Source organism: Loxodonta africana, chromosome 11, assembly GCF_030014295.1.
Source record: "Loxodonta africana isolate mLoxAfr1 chromosome 11, mLoxAfr1.hap2, whole genome shotgun sequence".
NCBI classification, from domain to species: domain Eukaryota; kingdom Metazoa; phylum Chordata; class Mammalia; order Proboscidea; family Elephantidae; genus Loxodonta; species Loxodonta africana.
In genome coordinates, this window is record NC_087352.1 from 1,738,518 (window position 1) to 1,760,997 (window position 22,480).

The 22,480-nt window shown below is 55.3% G+C and overlaps 1 protein-coding gene across 1 annotated transcript in view; it reads right to left on the bottom strand.

Annotated features, from left to right (window-relative positions):
- The window catches only part of ARHGAP33 (Rho GTPase activating protein 33), a 126,363-nt gene that overhangs the window by 103,809 nt on the left and 74 nt on the right, over positions 1-22,480 (bottom strand). The window lies entirely within an intron of this gene.

Below are 22,480 nucleotides of genomic sequence, written 5' to 3' on the forward strand. Positions count from 1 at the left end.
TGACTCCATCACAGCCCTGACCACTCTGAGATGTTCCTGTCCCTCTGCTCCATCACAACCCTGACCACTCCGAGATGTCACTGTCACTCTGCTCCATCACAGCCATGACCACTATCCGATATCACTGTCCTTCTGACTCCAACACAGCCCTCACCACTCTAAGATGTCCTTGTCCCTCTAATTCCATCAAGGCCTAACGACTCTGCGATGTCACTGTCACTCTGCTCCATCACAGCCCTGACCACTCTGAGATGTCACTGTCCCTCTGCTCCATCACAGCCTTTACCACTCTGAGATGTCCCTGTCCCTCTGACTCCATCACAGCCCTGACCACTCTGAGATGTCACTGTCACTCTGCCCCATCACAACCCTGACCACTCTAAGATGTCACTTTCCCTCTGACTCTATCACAGCCCTGACCACTCTGAGATGTCACTGTCCCTCTGATTCCATCACAACCCTGACCACTCTGAGATGTCACTGTCACTCTGCCCCATTACATCCCTGAGCTCTCTGAGATGTCACTGTCCCTCTGACCCCATCACAGCCCTGACCACTCTGAGATGTCACTGTCCCTCTGACTCCATCACAGCCCTGACCACTCTGAGATGTCACTGTCACTCTGACTCCATCACAGCCCTGAACACTCTGAGATGGCATTGTCCCTCTAACTCCATCACACCCCTGACCACTCTGAGATTTCACGGACGCTCTGATTCCACCACAGGCCTGACCACTCTGAGATCACTGTCACTCTGCCCCATCACAGCCCTAACCACTCTGAGATGTCCGTGCCCCTCTGACTCCATCAGAACCCTGAACACTCTGAGATGTCAGTTTCTCTCTGACTCCATCACAGCCCTGACCCTCTTAGATGTCACTGTCCCTCTGCTCCATCACAGCTCTGACCACTCTGAGATGTCACTGTCCCTCTTACTCCATCACAGCCCTGACCACTCTGAGATGTCCCTGTCCCTCTGCTCAATCACAGCCCTGACCACTCTGAGATGTCACTACCCCTCTGATTCCATCACAGCCCTGAGCACTCTGAGATGTTCCTGTCCCTCTGCTCCATCACAGCCCTGACCACTCTGAGATGTCACTATCCCTCTGACTCCATCACAGCCCTGAGCACTCTGAGATGTCACTGTCCGTCTGCCGCATAACAGCCCTGACCATTCTGGGATGTCACTGTCACTCTGCCCCCTCACGGTACTGACCACTCTGAGATGTCACTGTATCTCTGCCCCATCACAGCCGACCACTCTAGGATGTCACTGTCACTCTGCTCCAGCACAGCGTTTACCACTCTGAGATGTCACTGTTCCTCTGCTCCATCACAGCCCTGAACACTCTGAGATGTCACTATACCTCTGCACCATCATACCGTGACCACTCTGAGATGTCACTCTTCCTCTGATTCCATCACAACCCTGACCACTCTGAGATGTCACTATCCCTCTGCCCCATCACAGCCCTGATCACTCTGATATGTCACTGTCCCTCTGATTCCATCACAGCCCTGACCACTCTGAGATGTCCCTGTCCCTCTGCTCCTTCACAGCCCTGACCACTCTGAGATGTCCCTGTCCCTCTTACTCCATCACAGTCCTGACCACTCTGAGATGTCCCTGCCCCTCTGACTCCATCAGAGTCCTGAACACTCTGAGATGTCACTGTCCCTCTGCTCCATCACAGCCCTGACCACTCTTAGATGTCACTGTCCCTCTGCTCCATCACAGCCCTGACCACTCTCAGATGTCACTGTCCCTCTGACTCCATCACAGCCCTGACCACTGAGATGTCCCTGTCCCTCTGCTCCATCACAGCCCTGACCACTCTGACATGTCACTACCCATCTGACTCCATCACAGCCCTGACCACTCTGAGATGTCACTATCCCTCTGACTCCATCACAGCCCTGACCACTCTGAGATGTTCCTGTCCCTCTGCTCCATCACAACCCTGACCACTCCGAGATGTCACTGTCACTCTGCTCCATCACAGCCATGACCACTATCCGATATCACTGTCCTTCTGACTCCAACACAGCCCTCACCACTCTAAGATGTCCTTGTCCCTCTAATTCCATCAAGGCCTAACGACTCTGCGATGTCACTGTCACTCTGCTCCATCACAGCCCTGACCACTCTGAGATGTCACTGTCCCTCGGCTCCATCACAGCCTTTACCACTCTGAGATATCCCTGTCCCTCTGACTCCATCATTACCCTGACCAGTCTGAGATGTCCCTGTCCCTCTGACTCCATCACAGCTCTGACCGCTCTGAGATGTCCCTGTCCCTCTGACTCCATCAGAGCCCTGACCACTCTAAGATGTCACTGTCACTCTGCGCCATCACAGTCCAAACAACTCTGGGATGTCACTGTCCCTCTGCCCCATCACAGCCCTGACCACTCTGAGATGTCACTGTCCCTCTGACTCCATCACAGCCCTGACCACTCTGAGATGTCACTGTCCCTCTGACTCCACCACAGCCCTCACCACTCTGAGATGTCACTGTCCCTCTGATTCCATCACAACCCTGACCACTCTGAGATATCACTGTCACTCTGCCCAATTACAACCCTGACCTCTCTGAGATGTCAGTGTCCCTCTGACTCTATCAGAGCCCTGACTGCTCTCAGATGTCCCTGTCACTCTGACTCTATCACAGCCGTGAACACTCTGAGATGGCATTGTCCCTCTCACTCCACCACAGCCCTGACCGCTCTGAGATGTCACTGTCCCTCTGACTCCATCACAGCCCTGACTACTCTGAGATGTCCCTGTCCCTCTGATTCCATCACAGCCCTGACCACTCTGAGATTTCACTGTCCCTCTTCCCCATCACAGTCCTGACCACTCTGAGTTGTCACTGTCCCTCTGACTCCATCACAGCCGTGACCACTCTGAGATGTCACTGTCACTCTCACTCCATCACAGCTCTGACCACTCTGAGATATCTCTGTCCCTCTTCTTCCATCACAGTCCTAAACATTCTGAGATGTCACTGTCCCTCTTATTCCATCAGAGCCCTATCCACTCTGATATGTCCCTGTCACTCTGCTCCATCACACCCCTGACCACTGTGAGATGTCCGTGTCCCTCTGACTCCATCACAGCCCTGACCACTCTGAGATGTCACTGTCCCTCTGACTCCACCACAGCCCTGACCACTCTGAGATGTCACTGTCACTCTGTTCCATCACAACCCTGACCACCCTAAGATGTCACTATCCCTCTGCCCCATCACAGCCCTGACCACTCTGAGATGTCAGTGTCACTCTTCCCCATTACACCCCTGAGCTCTCTGAGATGTCAGTGTCCCTCTGACCCCATCACATCCCTGACCACTCTGAGATGTCACTGTCCCTCTGACTCCATCACACCCCTGACCACTCTGAGATGTCACTGTCACTCTGACTCCATCATAGCCCTGAACACTCTGAGATGGCATTGTCCCTCTGATTCCATCAAAGCCCTGACCGCTTTAAGATGTCACTGTCCCTCTGACTCCATCACAGCCCTGACCACTCTGAGATGTCACTGACCCTCTGACTCCACCACAGCCCTGACCACTCTGAGATGTCACTGTCACTGAGCTCCATCACAGCCCTGACCACTCTCCGATGTCACTATCCCTCTGCCCCATCACAGCCCTGAACACTCTGAGATGTCACTGTCCCTCAGAAATCATCACAGCCCTGACCACTCTGAGATGTCACTGTCCCTCTCACTCCATCACAACCCTGACCGCTCTGAGATGTCACTGTCACTCTGCCCGATCACAGCCCTGACCACTCTGAGATGTCACTCTCCCTCTGACTCCATCACAGCCCTGACCACTCTGAGACGTCACTGTCACTCTGACTCCATCACAGCCCTGAACACTCTGAGATGGCATTGTCCCTCTAACTCCATCACAGCCCTGGCCACTCTGAGATGTCACGGACCCTCTCACTCCACCACAGCCCTGACCACTCTGAGATGTCACTGTTACTCTGCCCCATGACAACCCTGACCACTCTGAGATGTCACTATCCCTCTGCCCCATCACAGCCCTGACCACTCTGAGATGTCACTGTCCCTCTGACTCCACCAAAGCCCTGACCACTCTGAGATGTCACTGTCCCTCTTACTCCATCACAGCCCTGACCACTCTGAGATGTCCCTGTCCCTCTGCTCCATCACAGCCCTGACCACTCTGAGATGTCACTATCCCTCTGATTCCATCACAGCCCTGAGCACTCTGAGATGTTCCTGTCCCTCTGCTCCATCACAGCCCTGACCACTCTGAGATGTCACTATCCCTCTGACTCCATCACAGCCCTGAGCACTCTGAGATGTCACTGTCCGTCTGCCGCATAACAGCCCTGACCATTCTGGGATGTCACTGTCACTCTGCCCCCTCACGGTACTGACCACTCTGAGATGTCACTGTATCTCTGCCCCATCACAGCCGACCACTCTAGGATGTCACTGTCACTCTGCTCCAGCACAGCGTTGACCACTCTGAGATGTCACTGTCTCTCTGCTCCATCACAGCCCTAACCACTCTGAGATGTCACTGTTCCTCTGCTCCATCACAGCCCTGAACACTCTGAGATGTCACTATATCTCTGCCCCATCATACCGTGACCACTCTGAGATGTCACTCTTCCTCTGATTCCATCACAACCCTGACCACTCTGAGATGTCACTATCCCTCTCCCCCATCACAGCCCTGATCACTCTGATATGTCACTGTCCCTCTGATGCCATCACAGCCCTGACCACTCTGAGATGTCACTGTCCCTCTGCTCCTTCACACCCCTGACCACTCTGAGATGTCACTGTCCCTCTTACTCCATCACAGCCCTGACCACTCTGAGATGTCCCTGTCCCTCTGCTCCATCACAGCCCTGACCACTCTGAGATGTCACTATCCCTCTGACTCCATCACAGCCCTGACCACTCTGAGATGTTCCTGTCCCTCTGCTCCATCACAGCCCTGAGCACTCTGAGATGTCACTGTCCGTCTGCCGCATAACAGCCCTGACCATTCTGGGATGTCACTGTCACTCTGCCCCCTCACGGTACTGACCACTCTGAGATGTCACTGTATCTCTGCCCCATCACAGCCGACCACTCTAGGATGTCACTGTCACTCTGCTGCATCACAGCCCTGACCACTTTGAGATGTCACTGTCCCTCTGTTCCATCACAGGCCTGACCACTCCGAGATGTCATTGTCCTTCTCACTGTATCACAGCCCTGACCACTCTGAGATGTCACTGACCCTCTGATTCCATCACAGCCCTGACCAATCCGAGATGTCACTGTCACTCTGCTCCATCACAGCCATCACCACTATCCGATATCACTGTCCTTCTGACTCCATCACACCCCTGACCACTCTGAGATGTCACTGTCTCTCTGCTCCATCACAGCCCTGACCACTGTGAGATGTCACTGTCCCTCTGACTCCATCACAGTCCTGACCACTCTGAGATGTCAGTGTTACTCTACTCCATCACATTCATGATCACTCTGAGATGTCACTATCCCTCTGACTCCATCACAGCCCTGACCACTCTGAGATGTCCCTGTCCCTCTGACTCCATCACAGCCCTGACCACTCTGAGATGTCCCTGTCCCTCTGACTCCATCACACCCCTGACAACTCTAAGATGTCATTGTCCCTCTGACTCCATCACAGCCCTGACCACTCTGAGATGTCACTGTCCCTCTGACTCCATCATTACCCTGACCAGTCTGAGATGTCCCTGTCCCTCTGACTCCATCACAGCTCTGACCGCTCTGAGATGTCCCTGTCCCTCTGACTCCATCAGAGCCCTGACCACTCTAAGATGTCACTGTCACTCTGCGCCATCACAGTCCAAACAACTCTGGGATGTCACTGTCCCTCTGCCCCATCACAGCCCTGACAACTCTGAGATGTCACTGTCCCTCTGACTCCATCACAGCCCTGACCACTCTGAGATGTCACTGTCCCTCTGACTCCACCACAGCCCTCACCGCTCTGAGATGTCACTGTCCCTCTTATTCCATCACAACCCTGACCACTCTGAGATATCACTGTCACTCTGCCCAATTACAACCCTGACCTCTCTGAGATGTCAGTGTCCCTCTGACTCTATCAGAGCCCTGACTGCTCTGAGATGTCCCTGTCCCTCTGACTCTATCACAGCCGTGAACACTCTGAGATGGCATTGTCCCTCTCACTCCATCACAGCCCTGACCGCTCTGAGATGTCACTGTCCCTCTGACTCCATCACAGCCCTGACTACTCTGAGATGTCCCTGTCCCTCTGATTCCATCACAGCCCTGACCACTCTGAGATTTCACTGTCCCTCTTCCCCATCACAGTCCTGACCACTCTGAGTTGTCACTGTCCCTCTGACTCCATCACAGCCGTGACCACTCTGAGATGTCACTGTCACTCTCACTCCATCACAGCTCTGACCACTCTGAGATGTCTCTGTCCCTCTTCTTCCATCACAGTCCTAAACACTCTGAGATGTCACTGTCCCTCTTATTCCATCAGAGCCCTATCCACTCTGATATGTCACTGTCACTCTGCTCCATCACAGCCCTGACCACAGTGAGATGTCCGTGTCCCTCTGACTCCATCACAGCCCTGACCACTCTGAGATGTCACTGTCACTCTGCTCCATCATAGCCCTGAAAACTCTGAGTTCTCACTTTCACTCTGCTCCATCAGAGCGCTGAACACTCTGAGATGTCACTGTCTCTCTGACACCATCACAGCCTTGACCACTCTGAGATGTCACTGTCTCTCTGCTCCATCACAGCCCTGACCACTCTGAGATGTCACTGTCTCTCTGACTCCATCATAGCCCTGACCACTCAGATGTCACTGTCACTCTGCTCCATCACAGCCCTGACCACGCGGAGATGTCACTGTCACTCTGCTCCATCACAGCCCTGACCACTGGGAGATGTCACTGTCCCTCTGCCCCATCACAGCCCTGACCACTCTGAGACGTCACTGTCCCTCTGACTCCATCACAGCCCTGACCAGTCTGAGATGTCACTGTCACTCTGCTCCATCACAACCCTGACCACTCTAAGATGTCACTGTCCCTCTGACTCCATCAGAGCCCTGACCACTCTGAGATGTCACTGTCTCTCTGACTCCATCATAGCCCTGACCACTCAGATGTCACTGTCACTCTGCTCCATCACAGCCCTGACCACGCGGAGATGTCACTGTCACTCTGACTCCATCACAGCCCTGAACACTCTGAGATGGCATTGTCCCTCTAACTCCATCACAGCCCTGACCACTCTGAGATGTCACGGACCCTCTCACTCTACCACAGCCCTGACCACTCTCAGATGTCCCTGTCTCTCTGCTCCATCACAGCCCTGACCACTCTGAGGTGTCACTATCCCTCTGACTCCATTACAGCCCTGACCACTCTGAGATGTTCCTGTCCCTCTGCTCCATCACAGCCCTGACCACTCTGAGATGTCACTATCCCTCTGACTCCATCACAGCCCTGACCACTCTGAGATGTCACTGTCCGTCTGCCGCATAACAGCCCTGACCACTCTGGGATGTCACTGTCACTCTGCCCCCTCGCGGTACTGACCACTCTGAGATGTCACTGTATCTCTGCCCCACCACAGCCTACCATTCTAAGATGTCACTGTCCCTCCGCTCCATCACAGCCCTGACCACTCTGAGATGTCACTGTTCCTCTGCTCCATCACAGCCCTGAACACTGTGAGATGTCACTATATCTCTGCCCCATCATACCGTGACCACTCTGAGATGTCACTGTCCCTCTGCTCCATCACAGCCTTTACCAATCTGAGATATCCCTGTCCCTCTGACTCCATCAGAGTCCTGACCACTCTGAAATGTCACTGTCACTCTGCTCCATCACAGCCCTGACCACTCTGAGATGTCACTGTCACTCTGCTCCATCACAGCCCTGACCACTCTGAGATGTCACTGTTCCTCTACTCCATGACACCCCTGACCACTCTGAGATGTCACTGTCACTCTGCTCCATCACAGCCCTGAACACTCTGAGATGTCACTGTCCCTCTGACTCCATCACAGCCCTGACCACTCTGAGATGTCAGTGTCACTCTACTCCATCACAGCCCTGACCACTGTGAGATGTTCCTGTCCCTCTGCTCCATCACAGCCCTGACCACTCTGAGATGTCCCTGTCCCTCTGCTCCATCACAGCCCTGACCACTCTGAGATATCACTATCCCTCTGACTCCATCACAGCCCTGACCACTCTGAGATGTTCCTGTCCCTCTAACTCCATCACAGCCCTGACCACTCTGAGATGTCACAGTCCCTCTGATTCCATCAAGGCCATACCACTCTGAGATGTCACTTTCCCTCTGCTTCATCACACCCCTTACCACTCTGAGATGTCACTGTCCCTCTGCCCCATCACAGCCCTGACCACTCTGAGATGTCCCTGTCCCTCTGACTCCATCACAGCCCTGACCACTCTGAGATGTCACTGTCACTCTGCTCCGTCACACCCCTGACCACTCTGAGATGTCACTGTCCCTCTGCCCCATCACAGCCCAGACCACTCTGAGATGTCACTCTCCCTCTGACTCCACCACAACCCTGACAACTCTGAGATGTCACTGTCACTCTGCCCCATCACAACCCTGACCACTCTAAGATGTCACTATCCCTCTGCCCCATCACAGCCCTGACCAGTCTGAGATGTCACTGTCCCTCTGACTCCATCACAGCCCTGACTGCTCTGAGATGTCACTGTCCCTCTGATTCCATGACAACCCTGACACTCTGAGATGTCACTGTCACTCTGCCCCATTACAACCCTGAGCTCTCTGAGATGTCAGTGTCCCTCTGACTCCATCACAGCCCTGACTGCTCTGAGATGTCACTGTCCCTCTGACTGCATCACAGCCCTGACCACTCTGAGATGTCACTGTCCCTCTGACTCCATCACAGCCCTGAACACTCTGAGATGTCACTGTCACTCTGCTCCATCACAGCCCTGACCACTCTGAGATGTCACTGTCACTCTGCTCCATCACAGCCCTGACCACTCTGAGATGTCCCTGTCCCTCTGACTCCATCACAGCCCTGACCACTCTGAGATGTCACTGTCCCTCTGATTCCATCACAACCCTGACCACTCTGAGATGTCACTGTCACTCTGCCCCATTACAACCCTGAGCTCTCTGAGATGTCAGTGTCCCTCTGACCCCATCACAGCCCTGACCACTCTGAGATGTCACTGTCCCTCTGACTCCATCACAGCCCTGACCACTCTGAGATGTCACTGTCACTCTGACTCCATCACAGCCCTGAACACTCTGAGATGGCATTGTCCCTCTAACTCCATCACAGCCCTGACCACTCTGAGATGTCACAGACCCTCTCACTCTACCACAGCCCTGACCACTCTCAGATGTCCCTGTCTCTCTGCTCCATCACAGCCCTGACCACTCTGAGGTGTCACTATCCCTCTGACTCCATTACAGCCCTGACCACTCTGAGATGTTCCTGTCCCTCTGCTCCATCACAGCCCTGACCACTCTGAGATGTCACTATCTCTCTGACTCCATCACAGCCCTGACCACTCTGAGATGTCACTGTCCGTCTGCCGCATAACAGCCCTGACCACTCTGGGATGTCACTGTCACTCTGCCCCCTCGCGGTACTGACCACTCTGAGATGTCACTGTATCTCTGCCCCACCACAGCCTACCACTCTAAGATGTCACTGTCCCTCCGCTCCATCACAGCCCTGACCACTCCGAGATGTCACTGTTCCTCTGCTCCATCACAGCCCTGAACACTCTGAGATGTCACTATATCTGTGCCCCATCATACCGTGACCACTCTGAGATGTCACTGTCCCTCTGCTCCATCACAGCCTTTACCAATCTGAGATATCCCTGTCCCTCTGACTCCATCAGAGTCCTGACCACTCTGAAATGTCACTGTCACTCTGCTCCATCACAGCCCTGACCACTCTGAGATGTCACTGTCACTCTGCCCCATCACAGCCCTGACCACTCTGAGATGTCACTGTTCCTCTACTCCATGACACCCCTGACCACTCTGAGATGTCACTGTCACTCTGCTCCATCACAGCCCTGAACACTCTGAGATGTCACTGTCCCTCTGACTCCATCACAGCCCTGACCACTCTGAGATATCAGTGTCACTCTACTCCATCACAGCCCTGACCACTGTGAGATGTTCCTGTCCCTCTGCTCCATCACAGCCCTGACCACTCTGAGATGTCCCTGTCCCTCTGCTCCATCACAGCCCTGACCACTCTGAGATATCACTATCCCTCTGACTCCATCACAGCCCTGACCACTCTGAGATGTTCCTGTCCCTCTAACTCCATCACAGCCCTGACCACTCTGAGATGTCACTGTCCCTCTGATTCCATCAAGGCCATACCACTCTGAGATGTCACTGTCCCTCTGCTTCATCACACCCCTTACCACTCTGAGATGTCACTGTCCCTCTGCCCCATCACAGCCCTGACCACTCTGAGATGTCCCTGTCCCTCTGACTCCATCACAGCCCTGACCACTCTGAGATGTCACTGTCACTCTGCTCCGTCACACCCCTGACCACTCTGAGATGTCACTGTCCCTCTGCCCCATCACAGCCCAGACCACTCTGAGATGTCACTCTCCCTCTGACTCCACCACAGCCCTGACAACTCTGAGATGTCACTGTCACTCTGCCCCATCACAACCCTGACCACTCTAAGATGTCACTATCCCTCTGCCCCATCACAGCCCTGACCAGTCTGAGATGTCACTGTCCCTCTGACTCCATCACAGCCCTGACTGCTCTGAGATGTCACTGTCCCTCTGATTCCATGACAACCCTGACACTCTGAGATGTCACTGTCACTCTGCCCCATTACAACCCTGAGCTCTCTGAGATGTCAGTGTCCCTCTGACTCCATCACAGCCCTGACTGCTCTGAGATGTCACTGTCCCTCTGACTGCATCACAGCCCTGACCACTCTGAGATGTCACTGTCCCTCTGACTCCATCACAGCCCTGAACACTCTGAGATGTCACTGTCACTCTGCTCCATCACAGCCCTGACCACTCTGAGATGTCACTGTCACTCTGCTCCATCACAGCCCTGACCACTCTGAGATGTCCCTGTCCCTCTGACTCCATCACAGCCCTGACCACTCTGAGATGTCACTGTCCCTCTGATTCCATCACAACCCTGACCACTCTGAGATGTCACTGTCACTCTGCCCCATTACAACCCTGAGCTCTCTGAGATGTCAGTGTCCCTCTGACCCCATCACAGCCTTGACCACTCTGAGATGTCACTGTCCCTCTGACTCCATCACAGCCCTGACCACTCTGAGATGTCACTGTCACTCTGACTCCATCACAGCCCTGAACACTCTGAGATGGCATTGTCCCTCTAACTCCATCACAGCCCTGACCACTCTGAGATGTCACGGACCCTCTGACTCCACCACAGCCCTGACCACTCTGAGATGTCCCTGTCCCTCTGCTCCATCACAGCCCTGACCACTCTGAGGTGTCCCTGTCCCTCTGCTCCATTACAGCCCTGACCACTCTGAGATGTTCCTGTCCCTCTGCTCCATCACAGCCCTGACCACTCTGAGATGTCACTATCCCTCTGACTCCATCACAGCCCTGACCACTCTGAGATGTCACTGTCCGTCTGCCGCATAACAGCCCTGACCACTCTGGGATGTCACTGTCACTCTGCCCCCTCGCGGTACTGACCACTCTGAGATGTCACTGTATCTCTGCCCCACCACAGCCTACCACTCTAGGATGTCACTGTCACTCTGCTCCAGCACAGCGCTGACCACTCTGAGATGTCACTGTTCCTCTGCTCCATCACAGCCCTGAACACTCTGAGATGTCACTATATCTCTGCCCCATCATACCGTGACCACTCTGAGATGTCACTCTTCCTCTGATTCCATCACAACCCTGACCACTCTGAGATGTCACTATCCCTCTGCCCCTTCACAGCCCTGACCACTCCGAGATGTCACTGTCCCTCTGCTCCATCACAACCTTTACCACTCTGAGATATCCCTGTCCCTCTGACTCCATCACCGTCCTGACCTCTCTGAGATGTCACTGTCACTCTGCTCCATCATAGCCGTGACCACTCTGAGATGTCCCTGTCCCTCTGAGTCGATCACAACATTGACCACTCTGAGATGTCACTGTCCCTCTGATACCATCACAGCCCTGACCACTCTGAGATTTCACTGTCACTCTGGCCCATCACAGCCCTGACCACTCTGAGATGTCAGTCACTCTGCTCGATCACAGCCCTGACCACTCTGAGATGTCACTGTCACTCTGCTCCATCACAGTCCTGACCACTCTGAGATGTCACTGTCCCTCGGACTCCATCACAGCCCTGACCACTCTGAGATGTCCCTGTCCCTCTGACTCCATCACAGCCCTGACCACTCTGAGATGTCACTGTCACTCTGCTCCATCACAGCCCTGACCACTCTGAGATGTCATTGTACCTCTGACTCCATCACAGCCTTGACCACTCTGAGATGTCCCTGTCCCCCTGACTCCATCACTACCTTGACCACTATGAGATGTCACTGTCCCTCTGACTCCATCACAGCTCTGACCACTCTGAGATGTCCCTGTCCCTCTGATTCCATCACAGCCCTGACCACTCTGAGATGTCACTGTCACTCTGCCCCATCACAGCCTTGACCACGCGGAGATGTCACTGTCCCTCTTCCCCATCACATCCCTGACCACTGTGAGATGTCACTGTCCCTCTGACTCCATCACAGCCCTGACCACTCTGAGATGTCACTGTTACTCTGCTCTATCACAACCCTGACCACTCTAAGATGTCACTGTCCCTCTGACTCCATCACAGCCCTGACCACTCTGAGATGTCACTGTCCCTCTGATTCCATGACAACCCTGACACTCTGAGATGTCACTGTCACTCTGCCCCATTACAACCCTGAGCTCTCTGAGATGTCAGTGTCCCTCTGACTCCATCACAGCCCTGACTGCTCTGAGATGTCACTGTCCCTCTGACTGCATCACAGCCCTGACCACTCTGAGATGTCACTGTCCCTCTGACTCCATCACAGCCCTGAACACTCTGAGATGTCACTGTCACTCTGCTCCATCACAGCCCTGACCACTCTGAGATGTCACTGTCACTCTGCTCCATCACAGCCCTGACCACTCTGAGATGTCCCTGTCCCTCTGACTCCATCACAGCCCTGACCACTCTGAGATGTCACTGTCCCTCTGATTCCATCACAACCCTGACCACTCTGAGATGTCACTGTCACTCTGCCCCATTACAACCCTGAGCTCTCTGAGATGTCAGTGTCCCTCTGACCCCATCACAGCCCTGACCACTCTGAGATGTCACTGTCCCTCTGACTCCATCACAGCCCTGACCACTCTGAGATGTCACTGTCACTCTGACTCCATCACAGCCCTGAACACTCTGAGATGGCATTGTCCCTCTAACTCCATCACAGCCCTGACCACTCTGAGATGTCACGGACCCTCTGACTCCACCACAGCCCTGACCACTCTGAGATGTCCCTGTCCCTCTGCTCCATCACAGCCCTGACCACTCTGAGGTGTCCCTGTCCCTCTGCTCCATTACAGCCCTGACCACTCTGAGATGTTCCTGTCCCTCTGCTCCATCACAGCCCTGACCACTCTGAGATGTCACTATCCCTCTGACTCCATCACAGCCCTGACCACTCTGAGATGTCACTGTCCGTCTGCCGCATAACAGCCCTGACCACTCTGGGATGTCACTGTCACTCTGCCCCCTCGCGGTACTGACCACTCTGAGATGTCACTGTATCTCTGCCCCACCACAGCCTACCACTCTAGGATGTCACTGTCACTCTGCTCCAGCACAGCGCTGACCACTCTGAGATGTCACTGTTCCTCTGCTCCATCACAGCCCTGAACACTCTGAGATGTCACTATATCTCTGCCCCATCATACCGTGACCACTCTGAGATGTCACTCTTCCTCTGATTCCATCACAACCCTGACCACTCTGAGATGTCACTATCCCTCTGCCCCTTCACAGCCCTGACCACTCCGAGATGTCACTGTCCCTCTGCTCCATCACAACCTTTACCACTCTGAGATATCCCTGTCCCTCTGACTCCATCACCGTCCTGACCTCTCTGAGATGTCACTGTCACTCTGCTCCATCATAGCCGTGACCACTCTGAGATGTCCCTGTCCCTCTGAGTCGATCACAACATTGACCACTCTGAGATGTCACTGTCCCTCTGATACCATCACAGCCCTGACCACTCTGAGATTTCACTGTCACTCTGGCCCATCACAGCCCTGACCACTCTGAGATGTCAGTCACTCTGCTCCATCACAGCCCTGACCACTCTGAGATGTCACTGTCACTCTGCTCCATCACAGTCCTGACCACTCTGAGATGTCACTGTCCCTCGGACTCCATCACAGCCCTGACCACTCTGAGATGTCCCTGTCCCTCTGACTCCATCACAGCCCTGACCACTCTGAGATGTCACTGTCACTCTGCTCCATCACAGCCCTGACCACTCTGAGATGTCATTGTACCTCTGACTCCATCACAGCCTTGACCACTCTGAGATGTCCCTGTCCCCCTGACTCCATCACTACCTTGACCACTATGAGATGTCACTGTCCCTCTGACTCCATCACAGCTCTGACCACTCTGAGATGTCCCTGTCCCTCTGATTCCATCACAGCCCTGACCACTCTGAGATGTCACTGTCACTCTGCCCCATCACAGCCTTGACCACGCGGAGATGTCACTGTCCCTCTTCCCCATCACATCCCTGACCACTGTGAGATGTCACTGTCCCTCTGACTCCATCACAGCCCTGACCACTCTGAGATGTCACTGTTACTCTGCTCTATCACAACCCTGACCACTCTAAGATGTCACTGTCCCTCTGACTCCATCACAGCCCTGACCACTCTGAGATGTCACTGTCCCTCTGACTTCATCACAGCCCTGACCACTCTGAGATGTCACTGTCCCTCTGATTCCATCACAACCGTGACCACTCTGAGATGTCACTGTCACTCTGCCCCATTACAACCCTGAGCTCTCTGACATGTCAGTGTCCCTCTGACCCCATCACAGCCCTGACCACTCTGAGATGTCACTGTCCCTCTGACTCCATCAGGGCCTGACCACTCTGAGATGTCACGGACCCTCTGACTCTACCAAAGCCCTGACCACTCTGAGATTTCCCTGTCCCTCTGCTCCATCACAGCCCTGACCACTCTGAGATGTCACTATCCCTCTGACTCCATCACAGCCCTGACCACTCTGAGATGTTCCTGTCCCTCTGCTCCATCACAGCCGTGACCACTCTGAGATGTCACTATCCCTCTGACTCCATCACAGCCCTGACCACTCTGAGATGTCACTGTCCGTCTGCCGCATAACAGCCCTGACCACTCTAGGATGTCACTGTCACTCTGCCCCCTCGCGGTACTGACCACTCTGAGATGTCACTGTCAGTCTGCCCCATCACAGCCTACCACTCTAGGCTGTCACTGTCACTCTGCTCCAGCACAGCGCTGACTACTCTGAGATGTAACTGTCCCTCCGCTCCATCACAGCCCTGACCACTCTGAGATGTCACTGTTCCTCTGCTCCATCACAGCCCTGAACACTCTGAGATGTCACTATATCTCTGCCCCATCGTACCGTGACCACTCTGAGATGTCACTGTCCCTCTGCTCCATCACAGCCTTTACCACTCTGAGATATCCCTGTCCCTCTGACTCCATCAGAGTCCTGACCACTCTGAGATGTCACTGTCACTCTGCTCCATCACAGCCCTGACCACTCTGAGATGTCACTGTCACTCTGCTCCATCACAGCCCTGACGACTCTGAGATGTCACTGTTCCTCTACTCCATCACACCCATGACCACTCTGAGATGTCACTGTCACTCTGCTCCATTACAGCCCTGACCGCTCTGAGATGTCACTGTCCCTCTGACTCCATCACAGCCCTGACCACTCTGAGATGTCAGTGTCACTCTACTCCATCACAGCCCTGACCACTGTGAGATGTTCCTGTCCCTCTGCTCCATCACAGCCCTGACCACTCTGAGATGTCCCTGTCCCTCTGCTCCATCACAGCCCTGACCACTCTGAGATATCACTATCCCTCTGACTCCATCACTGCCCTGACCACTCTGAGATGTTCCTGTCCCTCTAACTCCATCACAGCCCTGACCACTCTGAGATGTCCCTGTCCCTCTGCTCCATCACAGCCCTGACGACTCTTCGAAATCACTGGCCTTCTGACTCTATCAGAGCCCTAACCACTCTGAAATGTCACTGTCCCTCTGATTCCATCAAGGCCATACCACTCTGAGATGTCACTGTCCCTCTGCTTCATCACACCCCTGACCACTCTGAGATGCCACTGTCCCTCTGCTCCATCACAGCCCTGACCACTCTGAGATGTCACTGTCCCTCTGACTCCATCACAGCCCTGACCAGTCTGAGATGTCACTGTCACTGTGCTCCGTCACACCCCTGACCACTCTGAGATGTCACTGTCCCTCTGCCCCATCACAGCCCTGACCACTCTGAGATGTCACTCTCCCTCTGACTCCACCACAGCCCTGACAACTCTGAGATGTCACTGTCACTCTGCCCCATCACAACCCTGACCACTCTAGGATGTCACTATCCCTCTGCCCCATCACAGCCCTGACCAGTCTGAGATGTCACTGTCCCTCTGACTCCATCACAGCCCTGACTGCTCTGAGATGTCACTGTCCCTCTGATTCCATGACAACCCTGACACTCTGAGATGTCACTGTCACTCTGCCCCATTACAACCCTGAGCTCTCTGAGATGTCAGTGTCCCTCTGACTCCATCACAGCCCTGACTGCTCTGAGATGTCACTGTCCCTCTGACTGCATCACAGCCCTGACCACTCTGAGATGTCACTGTCCCTCTGACTCCATCACAGCCCTGAACACTCTGAGATGTCACTGTCACTCTGCTCCATCACAGCCCTGACCACTCTGAGATGTCACTGTCACTCTGCTCCATCACAGCCCTGACCACTCTGAGATGTCCCTGTCCCTCTGACTCCATCACAGCCCTGACCACTCTGAGATGTCACTGTCACTCTGATTCCATCACAACCCTGACCACTCTGAGATGTCACTGTCACTCTGCCCCATTACAACCCTGAGCTCTCTGAGATGTCAGTGTCCCTCTGACCCCATCACAGCCTTGACCACTCTGAGATGTCACTGTCCCTCTGACTCCATCACAGCCCTGACCACTCTGAGATGTCACTGTCACTCTGACTCCATCACAGCCCTGAACACTCTGAGATGGCATTGTCCCTCTAACTCCATCACAGCCCTGACCACTCTGAGATGTCACGGACCCTCTGACTCCACCACAGCCCTGACCACTCTGAGATGTCCCTGTCCCTCTGCTCCATCACAGCCCTGACCACTCTGAGGTGTCACTATCCCTCTGACTCCATTACAGCCCTGACCACTCTGAGATGTTCCTGTCCCTCTGCTCCATCACAGCCCTGACCACTCTGAGATGTCACTATCCCTCTGACTCCATCACAGCCCTGACCACTCTGAGATGTCACTGTCCGTCTGCCGCATAACAGCCCTGACCATTCTGGGATGTCACTGTCACTCTGCCCCCTCGCGGTACTGACCACTCTGAGATGTCACTGTATCTCTGCCCCACCACAGCCTACCACTCTAGGATGTCACTGTCACTCTGCTCCAGCACAGCGCTGACCACTCTGAGATGTCACTGTTCCTCTGCTCCATCACAGCCCTGAACACTCTGAGATGTCACTATATCTCTGCCCCATCATACCGTGACCACTCTGAGATGTCACTCTTCCTCTGATTCCATCACAACCCTGACCACTCTGAGATGTCACTATCCCTCTGCCCCTTCACAGCTCTGACCACTCCGAGATGTCACTGTCCCTCTGCTCCATCACAACCTTTACCACTCTGAGATATCCCTGTCCCTCTGACTCCATCACCGTCCTGACCACTCTGAGATGTCACTGTCACTCTGCTCCATCATAGCCGTGACCACTCTGAGATGTCCCTGTCCCTCTGAGTCGATCACAACATTGACCACTCTGAGATGTCACTGTCCCTCTGATACCATCACAGCCCTGACCACTCTGAGATTTCACTGTCACTCTGGCCCATCACAGCCCTGACCACTCTGAGATGTCAGTCACTCTGCTCGATCACAGCCCTGACCACTCTGAGATGTCACTGTCACTCTGCTCCATCACAGTCCTGACCACTCTGAGATGTCTCTGTCCCTCTGACTCCATCACAGCCCTGACCACTCTGAGATGTCACTGTCACTCTGCTCCATCACAGCCCTGACCACTCTGAGATGTCATTGTACCTCTGACTCCATCACAGCCTTGACCACTCTGAGATGTCCCTGTCCCCCTGACTCCATCACTACCTTGACCACTATGAGATGTCACTGTCCCTCTGACTCCATCACAGCTCTGACCACTCTGAGATGTCCCTGTCCCTCTGATTCCATCACAGCCCTGACCACTCTGAGATGTCACTGTCCCTCTGCCCCATCACAGCCCTGACCACGCGGAGATGTCACTGTCCCTCTTCCCCATCACATCCCTGACCACTGTGAGATGTCACTGTCACTCTGCTCCATCTCAACCCTGACCACTCTAAGATGTCACTGTCCCTCTGACTCCATCACAGCCCTGACCACTCTGAGATGTCACTGTCCCTCTGACTTCATCACAGCCCTGACCACTCTGAGATGTCACTGTCCCTCTGATTCCATCACAACCCTGACCACTCTGAGATGTCACTGTCACTCTGCCCCATTACAACCCTGAGCTCTCTGAGATGTCAGTGTCCCTCTGACCCCATCACAGCCCTGACCACTCTGAGATGTCACTGTCCCTCTGACTCCATCAGGGCCTGACCACTCTGAGATGTCACGGACCCTCTGACTCTACCAAAGCCCTGACCACTCTGAGATTTCCCTGTCCCTCTGCTCCATCACAGCCCTGACCACTCTGAGATGTCACTATCCCTCTGACTCCATCACAGCCCTGACCACTCTGAGATGTTCCTGTCCCTGTGCTCCATCACAGCCGTGACCACTCTGAGATGTCACTATCCCTCTCACTACATCACAGCCCTGACCACTCTGAGATGTCACTGTCCGTCTGCCGCATAACAGCCCTGACCACTCTAGGATGTCACTGTCACTCTGCCCCCTCGCGGTACTGACCACTCTGAGATGTCACTGTCAGTCTGCCCCATCACAGCCTACCACTCTAGGCTGTCACTGTCACTCTGCTCCAGCACAGCGCTGACTACTCTGAGATGTAACTGTCCCTCCGCTCCATCACAGCCCTGACCACTCTGAGATGTCACTGTTCCTCTGCTCCATCACAGCCCTGAACACTCTGAGATGTCACTATATCTCTGCCCCATCATACCGTGACCACTCTGAGATGTCACTGTCCCTCTGCTCCATCACAGCCTTTACCACTCTGAGATATCCCTGTCCCTCTGACTCCATCAGAGTCCTGACCACTCTGAAATGTCACTGTCACTCTGCTCCATCACAGCCCTGACCACTCTGAGATGTCACTGTCACTCTGCCCCATCACAACCCTGAGCACTCTGAGATTTCATTATCCCTCTGCCCCATCACAGCCCTGACCACTGTGATATGTCACAGTCCCTCTGACTCCATCACAGCCCTGACCACTCTGAGATGTCACTGTCCCTCTGCTTCATCACACCCCTGACCACTCTGAGATGTCACTGTCCCTCTGCCCCATCACAGCCCTGACCACTCTGAGATGTCCCTGTCCCTCTGACTCCATCACAGCCCTGACCACTCTGAGATGTCACTGTCACTCTGCTCCGTCACACCGCTGACCACTCTGAGATGTCACTGTCCCTCTGCCCCATCACAGCCCTGACCACTCTGAGATGTCACTGTCCCTCCGACTCCACCACAGCCCTGACAACTCTGAGATGTCACTGTCACTGTGCTCCATCACAGCCCTGACCACTCTGAGATGTCACTGTCACTCTGACTCCACCACAGCCCTGACCACTCTGAGATGTCACTGTCACTCTGCCCCATCACAACCCTGAGCACTCTGAGATTTCAGTATCCCTCTGCCCCATCACAGCCCTAACCACTGTGAGATGTCACTGTCCCTCTGACTCCATCACAGCCCTGACCACTCTGAGATGTCACTGTCACTCTCATTCCATCACAACCCTGACCACTCTGAGATGTCACTGTCATTTTGCCCCATCTCAGCCCTGACCACTCTGAGATGTCCCTGTCCCTCTGACTCCATCAGAGCTCTGAGCACTCTGAGATGTCACGGTCACTCTGACTCCATCACAGTCCTGACCACTCTGAGATGTCACTATCCCTCTGACTCCATCACAGCCCTGACCACTCTGAGATGTCACTGTCCGTCTGCCGTATCACAGCCCTGACCACTCTGGGATGTCACTGTCACTCTGCCCCCTCACAGTACTGGCCACTCTGAGATGTCACTGTATCTCTGCCCCATCACAGCCAACCACTCTAGGATGTCACTGTCACTCTGCTCCAGCACAGCGCTGACCACTCTGAGATGTCACTGTCACTCTGCTCCATCACAGCGCTGACCGCTCTGAGATGTTACTGTCCCTCTGCCCCATCACAGCCCTGTTGACTCTCAGATGTCACTATCCCTCTGCCCCATTACAGCCCTGACCACTCTGAGATGTCACTGTCCCTCTGCCCCATTACAGCCCTCACCACTGTGAGATGTCACTGTCCTTTGACTCCATCACAGTCCTGACCACTCTGAGATATCACTGTCCCTCTGCCCCATCACAGCCCTGACCACTCTGAGATGTCACTATCCCTGTGCCCCCTCACAGCCCTGACCACTCGGAGATGTCACTCTCCCGCTGCCCCATCACAGCCCTGACCACTCTGAGATGTCACTCTCCCTCTGCCCCATCACAGCCCTGACCACTCTGAGATGTCACTGTCCCTCTGCCCATCACAGCCTCGACCACTCTTAAATGTCACTGTCTCTCTGTCCCATCACAGCCCTGACCACTCTGATATGTCACTGTCCATCTCCGCAGGGGACTGTGGCCTCTCCAGGAGCAGGGCCCCATGGCCCAATACAGCTGTGCTCAGAGTTAGTGCACCTCATAGGCAGGGCTGGGCCGGATTCCTCTGGGTCTCCAGTGCCCAGCTGTAGCTAGCCGAGCCGCATGGCAGGGCTGGGTAATATCTGAGGAATAAATTAGCCAGCCGCCAGATGGGAATTCCCCAGGCTAGGCTGTAGTGTCTCCCTCCTCCATGCCCCTGCAGCCCCAAGTCCATCCTTGGGTCTCACCCTCAGGTCTGGCCCCCTCCAGCCCATGAAGCCACCCTCAGGGTAGGATGGGTGGGATCCAAGTCTTTCTGTGCCTGGAGCATGGGGCCTGCCCTGCACAGAGATCTCAGTGAGCGAATGAATGGATAAAGGAACAGGAGCAGCACGGTGGGAGAGGGCGACGGCAGAGGAGGGGAGATGAGGAGGAGGAGATGGAGAGGGATCAAGGACCAGGCAGAAGGTGCAGTACCGGCTTGGGGCTGGGGTGGGGTGAGGAGGGGGGAGGGGCTGAGGAGGCCGAGGTACTGGGTCTGCACGCTGTAGGGGGGTAGTTCAGAAAGGGACTGGAATGGGTGGGAAGGAGGGAAAAAGAGAAGAAAAGGGTCAGGCTGAGGATGGAGCGGGTGGCGGTGTGCTTAGGGGGGAGACGGGCTGGTGGCAGGAGGCGGCTCCAGGCGGCGGGGCCAGGCGGGAGCGGCGGGGCCGGGGCGAGGGTGGCGCTGGGGGGTAGTGAGAAGGACCCGGGGGCCGGCAGGCCCCTCAGGGGGCCACTTGGAGGGACCAGCCCCCTGTTTCCGAGCCCCGGTCCGCAGCGCGGAGACGACGCGCGCTGAGGGGCGGCGCGGGAGGAGCGGGGTGAGGCGAGGGCCGCGGCCCGCCCGGGAGCCGAGGGACGGCGGCCGGGGCTGAGGGGCGGCGCGGGCGGAGCGGGGTGAGGCGAGGGCCGCGGCCCGGCCGGGGAGCCGAGGGACGGCGGCCGGGGCTGAGGGGCGGCGCGGGCGGAGCGGGGTGAGGCGAGGGCCGAGGCCGGGCCGGGGAGCCGAGGGCCGAGGCCGGGCCGGGGAGCCGAGGGACGGCGGCCGGGGCTGAGGGGCGGCGCGGGCCGCGGGCTCGGGCGGGGCCGGGGGCGGGGCGCGCGGGGCGGGGCCGCGCGCGGACAGACGGACGGACGCGCCGACAGACGACGGACGGACGGACGGCCGGCCGCGT